This window comes from Lactuca virosa, chromosome 5 (assembly GCF_052849685.1).
Source record: "Lactuca virosa cultivar CGN04683 chromosome 5, Lactuca_virosa_CGN04683_v6, whole genome shotgun sequence".
NCBI lineage: Eukaryota > Viridiplantae > Streptophyta > Magnoliopsida > Asterales > Asteraceae > Lactuca > Lactuca virosa.
Window position 1 is genome coordinate 431,924,761 of NC_136430.1, and position 18,397 is coordinate 431,943,157.

An 18,397-nucleotide genomic window follows, 5' to 3' on the forward strand; every position below is an offset into this window, starting at 1 on the left:
TGAAATACAAAACAAAAAAATCTTTTTGGATTTTTAATTCTTCGAAAATTTGAAAGATAAAAACAAAAGAAAATCTTTTTGGATTTTTGATTTTTCGAAAATTTGAAATACAAAACAAAAGAAATCTTTTTGGATTTTTAATTTTTCGAAAATTTGAAATACAAAAACAAAAGAAAATCTTTTTGAATTTTTCGAAAATTTGAAATAATACTTGTTGCAAAACACGAAATTTTATCATTCACTGAGAAGTGATTAATATACGAATTCGAAGGGGTCGAAGCGTTGACTATGAACAGTAACCACTGAATCATCCCTTAAAATAAGTGACAAACGTGCGAATTCGAAGGGGTCGAAGCGTTGACTATGAACAGTAACCGCTGAATGCTGAATGATTTTGCGTTATCTTTTATTCAGCGCCTCTGATTCATGCTTTGTCACCCATCATTCTTCTTTTTCGCATGGAACAGAATTTCCATCGATCATTCCAAGTCCTTCTATAATTCGCACAAAAGATTTTTCATCTAATGCCTTTGTGAAAATATCAGCTAACTGATCAGTTGTTTTCACAAAATGTACTTCAATATTCCCATCCTCCACGTGATCCTTGATAAAATGATAACGAAGAGCTATATGTTTAGTCTTCGAATGCTGCACAGAATTATGACAAATTCGTATTGCACTTTGAGAATCACAATATAATGGAATCTTTTTCATATTAATTGCATAATCACGTAATTGACTTTGAATCCATATTATTTGTGAAGTGCAAGCAGCAGCAGCCACATATTCTGCTTCAGCTGTTGAGATTGATACACATGTTTGCTTTTTCGATTACCAGCTCACCAATTTGCCATCAAGAAATTGACATCCACCACTCGTACTTTTTCGATCAAGATTACAACCACCCAAGTCTGCATCCGAATATGCTTGGACGAAGAATCCAGTTTTCGAAGGATACCACAATCCTAACGAAATTGTTCCTTTAAGATAACGAAATATGTTCTTCACAGCAGTGAGATGTGGCTCTCGTGGATTAGACTGATACCTGGCACAATTACACACAGAAAACATGATATCAGGTCTACTTGTTGTGAGATAAAGTAATGAACCAATCATGCTTCGATCAAGAGTTATATCAACGGCTGGTTTATCTAACGACGGTGTCAACTTTATGCCTGTTGCCATTGGAACACGTAACTTCGTGTTATTCGTCAATCCAAACTTTTCGAGCAGATTCTTCGTATATTTTTCTTGATTGATGAAAATTCCATTTCTGTTTTGACGAATATTCAATCCAAGAAAATTATTGATTTTGCCCATCATGCTCATTTCGAACTTACTTTTCATCAAATCTTCGAATTCCTTAGACAAAGCAGGATCAGTTGAGCCAAAAATAATATCATCAACATAAATTTGAACAAGCATTAGATGATTCCCAACTTTCTTTCGAAATAATGTGGCATCAAGAGATCCTTGTTTAAATTTAGATTGTTTCAAAAACGAAGTTAGAGTGGCATACCATGCTCTTGGTGCTTGTTTTAAACCATAAACTGCCTTATCTAAAATATAAACATGATTTGGATATTCTTCGTTAATAAAACCTGGGGGTTGTTCCACATAAACAGTCTCTTCAAGCTCTCCATTTAAAAATGCACACTTCACGTCCATTTGATAAACATCAAAATCTTTATGAGCTGCATATGCCAGAAATATTCGAACAACCTCGAGTCTTGCGACAGGGGCAAAAGTTTCTTCATAGTCGATTCCTTCTTGTTGTGAATATCCTTTAACAACAAGTCTGGCTTTGTTTCGAACAATGTTTCCATCTTTGTCAGTTTTATTTTTGAAAATCCATTTTAACCCGACAATCGAAACATTTTCAGGTTTAGGAATTAATCGCCAAACCTTGTTTCGTTCAAATTCAGACAATTCAGATTGCATTGCAACAACCCAATGTGAGTGTTCCATTGCAACCTTAATTGTTTTTGGTTCAATTTTAGATATGAAAACATTGAACATGCAAAATTCTTGATGAGTATTCAATACCTCATTCTTTGCACGAATTTGAGCTCTTGTTAAAACTCCCTCTTGTGGATTCCCAATTACTTGATCCTTCGGATGATCTCGTGTCCATTTTTCCATTGGTGGATATGCTGGATCAAATTCCAAAGGAACATCTTCGTATATATCATCATTCTCAGAACCTGCAATCGAACAAACATCATCAAAATCATTATTATTTGCAATATTTTCTATATGCTCCCCCTCAACTCTAGGCTCCCCCTCAACATTAGCATTCAATCTTTCTTTCTCCCCCTCGAAAGAATGCACTTCGTCATTTAAAGTATTCGAATCCAAGTGCTCCCCCTCCACTGGATTATTTTGCATACTTTCGCCTTCTTGAGGAGTTGATGTTGATTCATCAGTAAACTTCACAAATTCTGGTATGTGATTATCAGGAGCATGAATTTCAGCATCGATTGCATGATCTGAAATTCCAAAAATCAAATCATAATCAATATCATCCATTTGTAAAGATTCAGTTTCAACTTGTGTGTCTTGTAAAATTGGATGATTTGCAAATTTATGCTCATTTTGTTTAACATAGTAATCATCAAATGTAAGATTGAAAGTTTCTTCCACTTTTCTTGTTCGCTTATTTAACACACGATATGCGACAGAATTGTGTGAATATCCAAGAAAAATCCCTTCATCAGCTTTTGCTTGAAATTTCGAAAGATGATCCCTGAGATTCATAATAAAGCACCTACATCCGAAAACATGAAAGAATTTCACATTAGGTTTACGATTATTCAAAATTTCGTATGGTGTAATATTAAAACGCCTGTGTATGAAAGATTTGTTATGAGTAAAACATGCAGTGGATATTGCCTCAGCCCAAAGATATTGAGGTAAATTCGCATATGCCAACATGGTTCTTGCTGCTTTGTACAGTGAGCGATTCCTTCGTTCTACAACACCATTTTGTTGTGGTGTGTAAGGAGATGAAAAATTATGTGAAATCCCTTTGTCCACCAAAAATGAATCAAGAACATTGTTCTTAAATTCAGTTCCATGATCACTCTTGATCTTTCGAACAATCTTCTTTAATGTCGTTTCCATCTTTTTGATAAAATCAATCATGATTTGTGCAACTTCGGATTTAAGCCTGAGAAAATAAACCCACGTAAATCTGGAAAAATCATCAACAATAACTAAAATGTACCGTTTCTTGTTGAGAGTTGAAACAGTCGAAGGACCACACAAATCAATATGTAAAAGCTCCAGAGGTGCAACAATTTTCGAATCTATCGTTATTGGATGACCTTGTTTATGTTGCTTGCCTACTTCACAAGCTGCACATAAAGAATCATTATCAAATTTAAGTACAGGTAAACCTCTTACCAGATCTTGTACCACCAGTTTATTGATGTTTCGAAAGTTGAGATGTGAAAGTCTTCGATGCCATAGCCAGCTTAGATCAGATGTGGCTTTCGAAAGAAGGCATACAACAGGTTTGCCTATAATAGGATTGATGTCCAGAGTGAACATGTCACCTTTCCTTTTGGATTTCAGTAATACTTCGTTTGTGTTGACATTCGAAATAATACTTCCTTCTTCGTTAAAGAGAACTTGATTGCCAGTGCCCACAACAAGTTGAGAAACACTTATCAAGTTATGTTGAAGACCTTCAACATATGCAACATGATTCACTGTGAATTGTCCATTTGTGATCTTCCCATATCCTTTGACTTGACATTTTTGATTGTTCCCAAATTTTACTACTCCAACATTTTTGAGACTTCGAAAATCTCGTAAATTTTCCTTCTTCCCAGTCATGTGACGAGAGCAACCACTATCAATGTACCACTTGTTATCATATTGCTCGTCACATAGTACCTACAATCAGTGGAAAAATTTAGGTACCCAAGACTTTTTGGGTCCTTGGAAATTAGATTTCAACATGGAATTAAATGAAGAATTTTTGACCCAGTCACAAACTTTAGTTTTGAGACTATCAATAATGTCCACATCATCATTTGTAGGAACCGAAACATAACATTTTGTTGGTTTCGGATGTTCACTGACTTTACCCTTCGCATTTTGAGTTTGTGACTGAACTGTCTTCGCTTTTGTGACTGGTCTCCAAGCTTTGATGGAGATGTTCGAATCTTTTGAGGATGAACTTCCATTCGAAGAAGTATTGACATACTTTTCATAAGCTTCGTTGATTTGTTTTTCTGAGTATTTGTTGGATTGATAAACTTTTCCTCGTCCTTCGAGCCAGTGATCTATATTTTTCCTTGAAGTTATGCCTTTTTCATGCGAAGCCTTTAGTGTTTGTTTCTTCGTATGATTAGGAAAATTTGGCTTTTGAGGAACAAAATTAACTTTGGGATGAGCATATGATGTATCAACAGTTTATTTAAAATGTTGATTTTTAAAGACTTGTTGATTTGAATTAGATTTATTTGAAAATGCTCTTGATTTGTTAGTGTCAGAAACTTTCGAAAACTTTGGTTGCTTATTCTCTTCAGACCTTGTATGAATGGATTGAGATGAATGTTGAGTTTTTGTTGAAAAAGAAGAATTTTTAGCTTTGAAAACATTTTTGGTTGATTGTGATTCAGACAATTTTTGAGACTCAATATTTTGCCAAAATATTTTCTTTCTTGCTTGTCGTTTTGAAATGTTGTTTTCCTTCGAAAATTTGTCAATTTGATCTTTAAATTCCTTAGAGTTTAGTTTGACAACTTTTTCATTTTCCTTTTCAACATGTTTTGTATTCTCTTTTTCAATTTTTGATTTTTCAACCCATTGACTTTGTGGTTTTTGTCGTTGAAACACATATGAATTATTTGTTAAGTTGTTTTCAACTGTGTTTTGGTTTGCGAAAAAGCCTTCATCAGTTGTTTTTGAATTATCCTTCTCAACTAATTTCTTTAATTCGGGTTTGATATTTTCAACATTTCCAGTAGTTACGAAAACTTGATTTGGAAAAATGACATTATCTGTACATTTGAAATTTGGATAAACCACTCTATTTGTTTCAAGATAGTGTTCACCTTTTTCATTCATTACTTTTTCGAACTTTTGTGTATCTCCATACACTTGATCAACTACTATTTGAGGAGTTGCCTCTTCTTTTGTAGTTTCCTTTTCCTTCTCAATATTCTTTTCTTCTTCATCATCACTATCATCTGTTTGGCTGTCTTTGACTTCCTCAAAATCCACATCACAAACTTTCGAAGTTGAGGGTTGATCAGTGTCAATCTCAACCAACAAATCCTTACCTTTTTCTTTTCCTTTAAATGATGATGCAACATTTATAATAGACAAGTGAGAACAATCAACATCCTCAATCTCACTGATTTCACTAATATTGTTAGAATTATCCTCAATATCAGCAAAATTAGATTGAGAATCAGATGTTGAATTCTCAGTCTTTTTCAAGATGTGAATTTGTTCAGACTTAGTCAAAGTGTCATTTACAATATTAACCAATTCAGTCGAATCAAGACATTCATCTACTTTGACTATTCCATATCTATACTTATCATTTGGAACTTTGTTAAAATCAGCTATTTCTTTTTCACAGTCATACGAAATGTTATCTACTGTAGCTCTTTCATAAGCTAAAAATGGCAGCAATTTTCTATGTTGTTCTTTACTGATTTCGCATGAATGATGTAGTTCAGTTAATTTCCCATACAATCTTTTAGCCGAATTACAGTAAATGTTCCTCTGGGCTAACAACAGTTTCGATTCACTAGACAAGTTATCCCTATCCACCATGATATTAGTTATTTGAAGTTCTAAACAATCTATATTAGTAATTTTCGAATCTAGTTTCTTCTGTGTCTCTAGCAACTGCATAGACAGCTTCTTGGCCTCATTGCTAGCAGATACCACAATTGAATCAAAATAAGTAACAGTTTCATCGAAAGATACTAATTCGGAATTATAAGCATGTACTGGAATATTGAAAGATTCAAGAATATTACGTACCTTCGTGGTCATCGGAGATTTGTCAGCAGCTTTTGATACGAAGCATCTCCCATGAACTTCGTATTCCTCCTCATCTGAATCGTCTTCCATCTTTGCATACATTGCTCCGTGGGTTGGATTTCGCATCTCCTCATCATCTGATCCAGATGACCAAATTTGATAAGTTCCATCTTCTTCTTGTTCACCACGAGCAACTAATGAAAGATTCTTTGCCTTCGCACGCACCTCCTCTAACTTTTCCACATAGTACGCTTCATCCTTCGTCTTATTCTTTTTCTCATCTTTCTTCCTTAGCATGCAATCATTAGCTAAATGATTAGCCCCGTTGCAATAATGACAATCAATCCCAGCATCTCCCTTTAACTTCTTCTCTGTTTTTCCCTCAACAAACTTCGTATCTTTCTTCTCTTCCTTCTTCTTCTCATCCCCAACACTTTTCCTCATAAAATTCCCTTTTGTCTCAGATGACTTTGCCTTCGGATTGAATGGCTTTTTGAAGAACTTTTTCACACAATTGTTTGAATAGAAAGCAATCGCCTCATCATCTGAATTCATGATAAACCCTTCGTCTTCGTCCGAAACATCTTTCTCAGCTTCCCTTTTAGAGATCTTCGAAACCAAAGCTAGTGGACCTCCCAAACTTGCCTTTGATTCTTCAGCAATTTCGTTCACTTCGCTTTCATGAGACTTCAGCTGATTGTACAAGTCATTCAAAGTTGACGTATCAAAGCTCTGTTGATTCTTAACCATCATACTCACACTACGCCACTCCTTACGAAGACCCATAACGAAAATTAAATTGAACTCCATGGCTGATCTGGTGATACCATATCGATTGCATCGATAGATTAATTCATTAAGACGATCGTAGTAAACTTCAATCGTTTCACCATCTTTCTGTCTGAAGTCCTTCAGTTCCACTAAGCATTGCTTCACAGAGATAACTTTTGTCTTCTCACTCCCCTGAAATTTCTCCTTGAGATTGTTCCAGATCTCCTTTGCAGTTGTACAACTCCTCACATAGTTGTAAACAACTGGAGGCAAAGCACCTCTTAGCTCTCTCACGTATCTCTTCTCTAGCTTTTTCAGACGATCAGACTGATTCTCAACTTCGGAACTTCCAGAAGATGATCCAATTGGTTGAACATTCATTGGTGGATTGAGATTGCCAGAAATGCAATTCCACAGTTCTTCATCCAATCCGTTGAGATAATCCTGCATACGATCAGCCCATTGATCGTAATACTCAGGGATTAGCATAGGAATTTTGGTGGATGATCCTAGAAGATGAGAAAATGAAGTCATGGAATTAAGATTGAAAGACGTCATTGATGTACGGAACAATTCCTTGAGAATTTTTGAAGAAACTTTGAGAATTTGACAACAAACTATATGATTCAAATCAGAATCACTAGTAGAACACTCGATTCAATGATTCAAGTGCAGAATCGAATCACAGACTTAGATCCAATGAATTTTTCACTTTCAAAAAGTGCGGAATTTCTTAAACCAAAAAGTTGATTTAAAAACTTTTGAAAAGATGAAAATCAGATCAGAGATATGATTCCTGCTCTGATACCAATTGATGAAGCTATGAATCGAGTATGTAATGAATCAGAGTTTAATGATCAAAGTAAGATTGCGAGATTTGAACACAGATGTAAATATGATCTTGTTTCAGCTCTATTATGCTCTCAAGTTTTACAGAGTACAAATGACAATCCTTTAAAGACTCGTCTTTATGACTCTAGTAAACACTCCTATTTATAGGAGAGGAAAGCGTACAAAAAATATACTAAGGACTATGCGTTAAGCTTCTAATACAATGCCCTAGTAAAATAGATTACAAAATATTCGAAGGGTACAAAACATACTTCGACTAATTACAACATTTCGACCCTTACATAACTCCATTGTTGGAGCAGATTAGAGGGGCGTATGTGGAGGGCCTAAAGGAAGAGCGTCAGAAGTGCGAGAGGATTGTGGGTCGGGTGGCCTCATTTGATTATGACAGTCGGGGGTTGTTGACCTTGCATGGGAGGGTCTGGGTTCCGTATTGGGGCGGGGTACGACAGGTTTTGATGGATGAGGCCCATAAGTCGAGGTTCTCCATCCATCTTGGGGCAACGAAGATGTACAGAGATCTTCGACCCGATTACGGGTGGCCCTACATGAAGCGGGATGTAGCTTGGTATGTAGAGAGATGCCTGACCCGCAGGAAGGTCAAGGCAGAGCACCAGAGGCCTCACGGCAAGATACAACCATTAGACATCCCCGTGTGGAAGTGGGAGGACATTACTATGGATTTCATCACTAAGCTTCCCAGAACCGCACATGGGGTTGATGCGATATGGGTCATCGTGGATCGTTTGACCAAGAGTGCTCACTTTATCCCGATCCAGGAGAGCATATCGGCTGAGAAATTGGCCGAGATTTATGTGCGAGAGGTAGTGGCGCAACATGGAGTGCCTGTCTCGGTGGTGTCTGATCGAGATGTCTGTTTTACTTCCAGATTTTGGAAGCGGTTTCACGACGAGATGGGTACTCGTCTCCACTTCAGCACCTCTTTCCACCCCCATACTGACGGACAAAGCGAGAGGATGATTCAGACTCTCGAGGACACGCTTCGTGCATGTGTTTTGGATTTCGGTGGCAGTTGGGATACGTATCTTCCGTTAGCGGAATTTTCGTATAACAACAGTTACCACGCTAGTATAGACCGAGCTCCCTTCGAGATGCTCTACGGGAGGAAGTGTAGGACCCCAATCTGTTGGGGTGAGGTTGGTCAGTGGGTCATAGGGAGTACAGAGGTAGTACTCAAGACCACAAAGAGGATCCAGCAGGTCCGGGGCAGGCTCCAGACTGCTCAGAGTCGGCAAAAGAGTTACGCCGACAAGCGGCGTTCAGATTTGAAGTTCCAGGTAGGCGACATGGTCCTCCTAAAGGTGTCACCTTGGAAAGGTGTCATCCGGTTCCGGAAGCGGTGCAAGTTGGGCCCCAGGTACATCGGTCCGTTTAGGGTTTTGGGCCGGGTGGGTCGGGTTGCTTACCGGTTAGACCTTCCAGCAGAGCTCAGCCAGATCCACATCACTTTTCACGTTTCTCAGTTGCGGAAGTGCTTAGTGGATGAGTCAGTAGTTGTACCTTTAGAGGACATTCAGGTGGATGATAGCCTGAACTACATCGAGAGACCAGTGGCTATCCTCGACGGGAAGACGAAAGAGATGAGGAAAAAAGGGTGGAGCTGGTGAAGGTGCAATGGCAGCACCGCAAGGGCTCGGAGTGGACCTGGGATCCCGATGAGGAGATGGGGGAGCACTACCCGGAGTTGTTTCCGGATGCAGCAGACTTCGAGGACGAAGTTTGATTCAAGTGGGGGAGAATTATAACATCCGTCTCTTGAGGTATTATTTAATTTAAGTAATTAATAATTGTTAACTGGACTAATAATGGACAAGTGGATTTTGGAGTGGACCTTAGCAAAGTGGGCCAAACAGTTGGGTTGCCCATAAGTCGTACGCTGGGCGTAACCTGGCGTACGCGGGGCGTAGACGCACACATTGGATACGGGGGACGCGCGCACGTACGCGCAGCGTACCAGGAGTACGCGCAGCATACGTGAGCAGGTGCCAAAACCCTAATTTTTAGGGTTTAAAACATATAAATACCCCATTATAGCCACCCTGGCCTCCTCACCAGTCCCTCACCCTCAGAAAACCCTAATACGCCCTCATACTCCATTGTTGTGTGTATTTGACCTTTTGAGCTCATTTTTTGTGACGAAAAGCTTGGAAGAAGAGAAGAGGAGTTGAAGAATAAGAACTTGAGTATCTTGAACTCAAGGATCTGGGGCTATTTCATCTTTTGGCACTCAAAGGAGGTATAAAGCTTCCACTTTTCCTCTTAGAAGCTTAGATCTAGGATTAAGGAGCCGTGGACCTTTATAGGTCCAAAGGATGGATCTTTATCATGCATCTTCATTTTTGAGCTTAGGGTTGCCACCCTTGGAGCTCAAAGCATTCCTTTTGCAGTAAAGTTTCAACCTTTAAGGCATTTATGTAACCATGCATGAGATCTAGCCATTTTCATGGAGTTAGTTGCTATTATTCTATGTTTGGGCTCATTTGGTTGCAAGCCACCAAGTGATCGACTTTATGGATTAGGACGTTGAAAAGGACTTGGATTTGTACTTATAGCCTCTGGAGTTGAGTATTAAGTGCTTAATGGGAAAAGTAGCTTAACAGGGTAGTACGCAATATGGAGAAAAGGTGATAGCATATGCGTCTCGACAGCTGAAAGAGCACGAAAAGAACTACCCCACTCATGATTTGGAGTTGGCAGCGGTAGTATTTGCTCTGAAAATATGGAGACATTACCTCTATGGCTCGAAGTGCAAACTTTTCACTGATCATAAGAGTCTCCAATATCTCTTTAATCAGAACGAATTGAATATGAGGCAAAGACGCTGGCTAGAATTACTTAAGGACTACAACTGTGAGATACTTTACCACCCCGGTAAAGCCAATGTTGTTGCTGATGCTCTCAGTCGGAAAGTCAATCTTGAGAGAAAACGGCTAAGAGCGTTGAGAATAGAAGTTGTCTCAACAATTGTGGAGAGTATAAAGAAAGCTCAAGAAGAAGCTTCTGAAAAGAATGACCGGAAGGAGGAACGTTTAGGCAAAACGTTGGTGTTCGGTACAAACGGTCATGGACTGAAGGTATTCCAAGATCGTATTTGGGTACCTAAGTCAGGAGGAATAAGAGATCTTCTGATGGAAGAAGCTCACAAAACCATGTACTCAATTCATCCGGGCAACACTAAAATGTATAGGGACCTGAAACCCTATTACTGGTGGCCGACGATGAAGCTCGACATTGCGAAGTATGTGGCGGAGTGCGTGACCTGTGCGAGAGTCAAGGCACAACATCAGAAACCATATGGGAGTTTAGAACCTTTACCTGTGCCTATGGGTAAATGGGAAGACATTGCTATGGATTTTGTCACTAAACTGCCCAGAACAAAGAATGGTCACGACATGATTTGGGTGGTCGTTGATCGCTTCACTAAGAGTGTGCACTTCATAGCCGCCAATGAGAAATGGTCTATGGATAAGCTTGCAAATTCTTACGTGAAGGAAATTGTGAGGCTTCACGGTGTTCCGTTAACGATTGTATCGGATCGTGACAGCCGTTTCACCTCAAGGTTTTGGAAAAGTCTACAAGAGGAATTGGGTACCAAGTTGTGTTTGAGTACAGCTTACCATCCACAGACTGATGGTCAGAGCGAAAGAACGATACAAACACTTGAAGATATGTTGAGAGCATGTACCCTGGAATTCCAAGGTAACTGGGATGACACTTTATCAAGCTTTTTACGGACAGAAGTGTCACACGCCGTCTTGTTGGCTTTAGGCTGGAGAAAAGCAGGTTATGGGACCGGAGATAGTCCATCAAACTGCTGAAAAGTTGAAAATAATTAAGGAGAGAATGTTAGCAGCTCAGGATCGTCAAAAGAGCTATGCTGACAAGAAAAGAAGACCGATGACTTTTGAAGTTGGAGATTCGGTTTTGCTTAAAGTCTCGCCGTGGAAGGGACTTATAAGGTTTGGAAAAAGGGGAAAGTTAAGTCCAAGGTTTATTGGACCGTTTAAAGTTCTTTAGAGGATTGGGAACCAAGCTTACAAGCTCGAACTACCAGAAGAACTGAGTGGAATTCATAACACTTTTCATGTGTGTTATTTGAGGAAGTTCACGGGAGAAGTTCCCGACATGATTCCACTTTCGGAGTTGAGAATTGATGAGAACAAAAGGTTAATTGAAGAACCGGAGGCAATCGTTGACCAAAAGACTAAGAAGTTACGACGTAAGAAGGTCGAATTAGTGCTTGTCCGTTGGAAACATGCGAATGGGCCAAATCTCACCTGGGAGACGGAGAGTGATATGATGAGTCGTTATCTGCATTTGTTTGTTGATGTGTGATTCCGAGGACGGAATCATTCTAAGGTGGGGAGAGTTGTAACGCCCGTGTTTCTGGGCTAGGCATTAATATTGTTGTAAAAGTCTAGGTTAACCCTTGTAACTCATTTTGAAATAATAAGAATGTGTTATTTGAGTATTATGTGTTTTATGCTTAATTATGTGGCTTAATTAAATTAAAAATAAAAATAAGCGTAAAAATAAAATATTAGATAAGCTCGATATCTATGAAGGAAGTTGTAGTGGTCGTGGCAAGGTTTCCGAATATATAAAGAATGCCGAAATCCGAATTATAACGAAGAAGTTATGACCTGTCGAAGTTTCGCGACGGAACCGACACGACGCTGAAGGACGTAAAATACGAATTTAAGATAGAGCGATATCTAGCCTTAGTAATCTAAACGAAAGTCGTAGAATACGTTAAACCAAGAGCATGCATAAAAAGAATGCCCAAATCTGACTTCATATGAGGAAGTTATGATTTTTCTAAGTTTCAGCTTAGCAGTATGCAGTCCGAATACTCGAATTTGAGATCGAGTGGTTTCTAGCCGAAACTTTCTAAATGAGAATTGAATATCTCATTGTTAGTAGCCCAACGGTAAAAAGACAGACGAGGACGGACGTCGGATGAAGAAGTTATGATTTTATATCGGAGTTTTCCTGTCCCGGCCTACTAAAAATAATATAATAAAAATAAAATTCAAAATTTGCCGATGGAGTCTAAATGAAAGTTGCAGAGCATAATCTCACCTACGCGTGGATATAAAGAACGTCGAAAACGGACCTCGTATGCGAAAGTTATGAATTTTTGAAGTTCGTGGCACACATACCAAAACTTATCCGAAGGGTACGCCCCGCGTAACCTTTGAGTACGCCCAACGTACTCCGGTGCATGAACCTCCTCGGACTCGAGTGCTCCGATGACGTAAGCGATGACGTTTCCAAAGCATTACGCCCCGCGTACCGAAGCATTACGCCCAACGTAATGCGAGGACTCAGCCCCTATAAATAGAATGCGAGGGCATCCGATTCCTTTGTTCATTTTCTCTTCTCTCTCTCCCGTTTTGCATCGTTTTTCGTGCAAGAGATATCCCGAAGCCCCGGTATCATTCCCAAGCCCCGAAGCAAGTTCCGAAGCCCCGAAGATCCCGAGAAGTAAAGTTTCCGAGCCGAAACTCTGCCCGCGAGAAGCCCGGTTTTCAAGAAAAACCATCCCGGTTTTATCGGAAAAGATTATTTTAAGAGACGAGGTGCTGTCCGATCATCGTCTTATCAAGTGAGTGTATATTCGTTTTCTTCTAACACATAGATATGAAGTATTCTTGTAAAATACGTGCTATGTGTTTGTATATTATTTGTTTATTTGAACTAGTTGTTGAATGGATGTTTTATACAGATTTTAAGCTGTATATAAACGTATATATTTTATCTGCTAATATGTTGGGTAGAACATGGGTAGCCAGTTGGTGTGTGATGAAATAAAATGATGAGAGGCCTCGATGTTGTTGTTGATCTAGTCATCTAGCGGAGTATGGATGACGACCACAGACTCTTTCTAGACGGTCCAATGGAACACTAGCAGGCTCATAACCTGTAGGTGTTGTGAACGATGTGCTCACCGGTGTACTCTATCCCCCTCATGGTTGCCTTTAGGACATCTATTGTTAAGGAAACCCCTTTGCAGTAAAGTCCGTCCCGATGAAAATCCTAGATTAGGTCCCTTGTAATAGTTGTTGTTTTAGGGACATAAAGTGAGGATAACGGGAATGGGTAATCGGGTTATTGTTGGTTGGTGAAATTAAATATAATTATTTATTGTGGGTTGAAAACCCTATATGCTCACCAGGCTCCCAAGCCTGACCCACTCAGTTTCTTTGTATTACAGGTAGTGGCGCAAAGGCATAAGTTGGATGACTTTGTCAAGATATTTTTGGATTGTAGACCTGTAGTTATATATAACTGTTGTAAGGTCTATTTTGTATTGTTTATGCTTTTGGTCTGTATCGGAACATGACATCCCGAGATTTTGTTATATAATGAAAATACATTTATTTATGAAATACTTTGATAAATTTTTATCATATTTCGTTTTGGGAACGAATTCCGCAACTCTTTTAATCAAAGGATTACTCTGATTTTATTTAAAAGCATAAATGAAACCGGTCTTTTCTGGCCGTGATTTTGGGGATGTCACAGGTTTGGGCCAACTATTGGACTTATCAGCAATTGGGCCTTAGTGGGCCATGAGAAGTCAGATTTTGGACCAAGGACATGATTGGGCTTAGGGAAGGCCCATTTGAGAAGTTGGGCCCAATTTAGAAATTTGGGCCATTAGTGGGTTTTAGTGGGCCATTAGTGGACTTAGAAAGATTAGTTGAAATTGGGCCTTGGATATGGTCCAAAGTTAGAGCAGGGGTAAAATGGTCATTTTACCCTTAGAAGGATTCTCAGTTTTCTGACTAAGTATTATGTATAGAGTTAGTCGGGGAGTCGTGGGAGCAGCCAGCAGAGATTCCTCACACACAAGTTCAACATCCAGTTTGAGAGGTGAGTTTTTTTCTAGTAGGAACGGGTCTAAGGCCACAATGTCGGCCCGTTTAGTTGTTAGTAGATCCGGGCTTCGGTCCGATGTCGGGGAGGTCCCGAGAAGAGTATATGCATGCTTGATGTTTTGTGATTCATGCATGATATGTGTTATGTGTTCCAGGGCAAGCCCGATGTATGTTAGTGTATCTGTTATGTGTTATGTGTTCCGGGTTAAGCCCGATGTATGTTCGTTTATATGTTATCTGTTATGTGTTCCGGGCTTCGGTCCGATGTCGGGGTAAGCCCGATGCAGCTATGTTATATGTTTATGGTATATGATATGCTGTGTATGTGCCGGGGTAAGCCCGATGCCAGACGTGGTCTGATGCCGGGGTGAGCCCGATGTCGGGCAGGAGTCCGATGTCGGGTAAGCTGATGTCGCGTTCGTCCCGATGCAGCTGGGCGGTGTCCCAAAGTTACTACTATTATTGGGATATACACTAAAGTCCCAATATTTTCATCGATTTGACAAAAAAGTCCTAAACTTTATTTTTTTGACAGTAAAGTTCAAATTACCGGCAGTTTTTGACACTTTTACCCTTTTTTTTCCAGTCAGCCGGTAATTAGGATTTTTTTTTGTCAAAAAAAAATAAAGTTTAGGACTTTCTTGTCAAATCGTCAATTAGGAATTTACTGTCAAAAAAATAAAGTTTAGGACTTTCTTGTCAAATTGTTGAAAACATTGGGACTTTAGTGTATATATCTCTTTTTTTGGTTAGAAATTTAATGGTATGATACTCTTTAAACATAAGAGTTATTTAAACCTTCTCTAATCAGCTAGATCATGTTGAAATCCTTAATGTTTGCTTATTGTTAAATCGTTTTTTTTTTAATTTCAACAAACCGACATTGAAAAAATGGAGATAATCAAGAAAGAAAGAAAAAAAATAACCAGGGTTGTGTTGGTTTTTTGCAGTCCCAAAATGGAGAAATAAGAAACCGAAAAAAAAACGAAATTGCCCTTCTTTCCATTTTACATATTCACATCTTTTTGACTAGACATGTGTTGTTTGTGTTTGTATAATTTGTCCCCACTTTTTAGTTCAAAATTTGGCGGCGAAGCAAGAAGAAAGTTTTACAAGTCTTTTCACCCTTTCTCGCTCTCTCTTTTGCATTTGTTTCTCCTGATCGTGATTGTGTCAGGGTAAAGATGATGATTGTAAGAAAAACAGTGGTGCTGCAACAAAGTCACAATTAAAAGTTCTTAGGTTACGAAAATACACTAAAGTCCCAATATTTTCAACGATTTGACAAGAATGTCCTAAACTTTATTATTTTGACAGTAAAGTCGTAATTGACGATTTGACAAGAAAGTCCAAAACTTTATTTTTTTGACAAAAAAGTCCTAATTATCGGGCTAACCGGAAAAAAGGGTAAAAGTGTCAAAAACTGCCGGTAATTTAGACTTTACTGTCAAAAAAATAAAATTTAGGACTTTCTTGTCAAACTGATGAAAATATTGGGACTTTGTATATATGTCACTATTATTTTATGAAAAACCTTATTTTTATGTTTTTCAATTTTCAATCTCTTAAATAAATAACCGTTCAGAAGGGCCTTTAACCTAATCGGCCCAATCGAAACAAGTTTGTTAATCTCAGCCGTCTATTATATCAACAATCGGATCTAACCAGGTTGCCCTTCCTCTATATAACAACTCGTCTCCACCTTCCCAAACTCAACTTTCAATTAGGGTTTACGATTTATCAAACACCTGTCTGTTTTCTGCCGTTGGATATTGAAGGTAATCGTCTTCTTATTATTTTTGATTAAACCATGATAGGGTATGTTTCATAGCCCGATCTCTCTCTCAATGTGATTGAAATGTAACCATTTCCAATTTTTATGTTTCCCTTCGAATTAACCAAGGCTTCGCTAATCTGGTCGGCATGAATTTATTAGTTTCTGTCTGACTCGTTCCCTTGAAGCAAGATGAAGCGTGCTGTTTTAGATTTTTATAATCTTCAATCGGTTTTCATTGGAGAGCACTTAAGCAGCTACATAGGTTCATGAAGTTAGACACATAAAGCATTCACAATCAATACAAATATCGATACTATTAGTTTTTTTTTTCTTCTAATTTGGGGAATATGTGACTGTGATGAGCCAATACAGACCTGTAATGATTTGCGAAAATGATCGCAACTTATGAACATCTAAGGGACTGAGTCTCGTTTCCCTCAATCTATTTCTTTTTTCTTCTTATGAATTTAATTTTGGAAGTTATTTTAGTTCTATGTTTTTGAAAATTCCAATTTCTAATGTGTATGTTCGTGGCTTTATATACTTTGAATGAGGATTTGCTAAAATTTAGTATTGGCAAATTTGAATGGAGTGAAGCCTAGAAAAATGTATCCCTCGCTATCCGGTGCAACCTTCAATGTAGCATTTGGACGTTGGGAAACAACATTTAAATTTAATGTTTCGTGATTTTTCGTTGCTATTGTCTTTGTATCCATGAGTTGTCAAGGGCGAATTTATTCCGTAGTTGTGTATATTAGAATCTTTTGAAATCAAAAATGTTTTTAGTTAACGTATTTGAGGTGGTTTCCAACATTGGCAAATTACAAAGGAACCTAACTAAAGGATAAACATATGTAATTTCGTATTTTGTTTTCGTACTATAGATCGCTTTAAAAAATGGCATTAAATAACTATCATCATTTACTAGCATTTTTCGTTTACTAGCATTTTTGATCAACCGAATTGGCCTGGACCAGATGGACAGAAACCTGGCATAAGTAGCAAGCATGCATGTTTATTTTTGATGAACTCCCTATGGGATATTCTAAAATAGTTCACGTTTGTTCATGTTTGCTTTGAAGCCACCTAAATTGTACATAATTTTTCAAAAGTGTAGCAGATGTTACAATAAAACTATTAGCCAAACCTATATATATCTATTGAGAAGGAAATTTATTAGCAATATAGATTTGTTTAACTCTTTGAAGCCACTTAAAATGTGATTATTTTCAAAGCGTAGCAGACCTTAATGTAAGGTGTCATGACCATTGATCAAGCTTTTGACCAAACCTGTATTATATCTATTGGGGAGACTTTAATAGTAACATAGATTTCTTTGAAGCCAACAAAATGTGTAATTATTTTCAAAGCGTAACAGATGTTACTTTTTACATCAAGCTATTAGCCAAACCTGTATAATTTGGGAAGAGAATTTAATAGTAATATAGGTTTGCTTAACTTTTTGAAGCCACCTAAAATTTGTATTTGATTTTAAAGCGTAGCAGATGTTACCTTCGCATCATATAATGTAAGGTGTCATGACCATCGATCAAGCTATTAGCCAAACCTGTGTCTATTAAGAAGAGAATTTAATAGTAACATAGATTTGCTTAACTTTTTGAAGCCACCTAAAATGTGTATTTTGATTTCAAAGCGTAGCAGATGTTACCTTCACATCAAATAATGTAAGGTGTCATGACCATCGATCAAGTTATTAGCCAAACGTGTATCTATTGGGAAGATAATTTAATAGTAATATAGGTTTGCTTAACTTTTTGAAGCCACCTAAAATGTGTATTTGATTTTAAAGTGTAGCAGATGTTGCCTTCACATCATATAATGTTAGGTGTCATGACCATCGATCAAGCTATTAGCCAAACCTGTATCTATTGGGATGAGAATTTAATAGTAACATAGATTTGCTTAACTTTTTGAAGCTGCCTAAAATGTGTATTTATTTGTAACGCGTAGCAGATGATACCTTTACATCATATAATGTAAGGTGTCATGACCATCGATCAAGCTATTAGCCAAACCTGTATCTATTGGGAAGAGAATTTATTAGTAACATAGATTTGCTTAA

General features: G+C 38.1%; 1 long non-coding RNA gene and 2 other non-coding genes across 3 annotated transcripts; all 3 read left to right on the forward strand.

Annotated features, from left to right (window-relative positions):
• Positions 1–16,188: 16,188 nt before the first annotated feature.
• On the forward strand, positions 16,189–17,772 carry LOC145113311 (uncharacterized). Its single transcript, XR_013710759.1, has 2 exons — positions 16,189–16,315; positions 16,441–17,772. It is a non-coding gene; the product is annotated as an uncharacterized LOC145113311 (long non-coding RNA).
• Positions 16,663–16,745, forward strand: LOC145118261 (small nucleolar RNA SNORD25). Its single transcript, XR_013713220.1, has one exon. It is a non-coding gene; the product is annotated as a small nucleolar RNA SNORD25 (small nucleolar RNA).
• On the forward strand, positions 16,845–16,983 carry LOC145118193 (small nucleolar RNA snoR136). Its single transcript, XR_013713166.1, has one exon. It is a non-coding gene; the product is annotated as a small nucleolar RNA snoR136 (small nucleolar RNA).
• Positions 17,773–18,397: the final 625 nt, after the last annotated feature.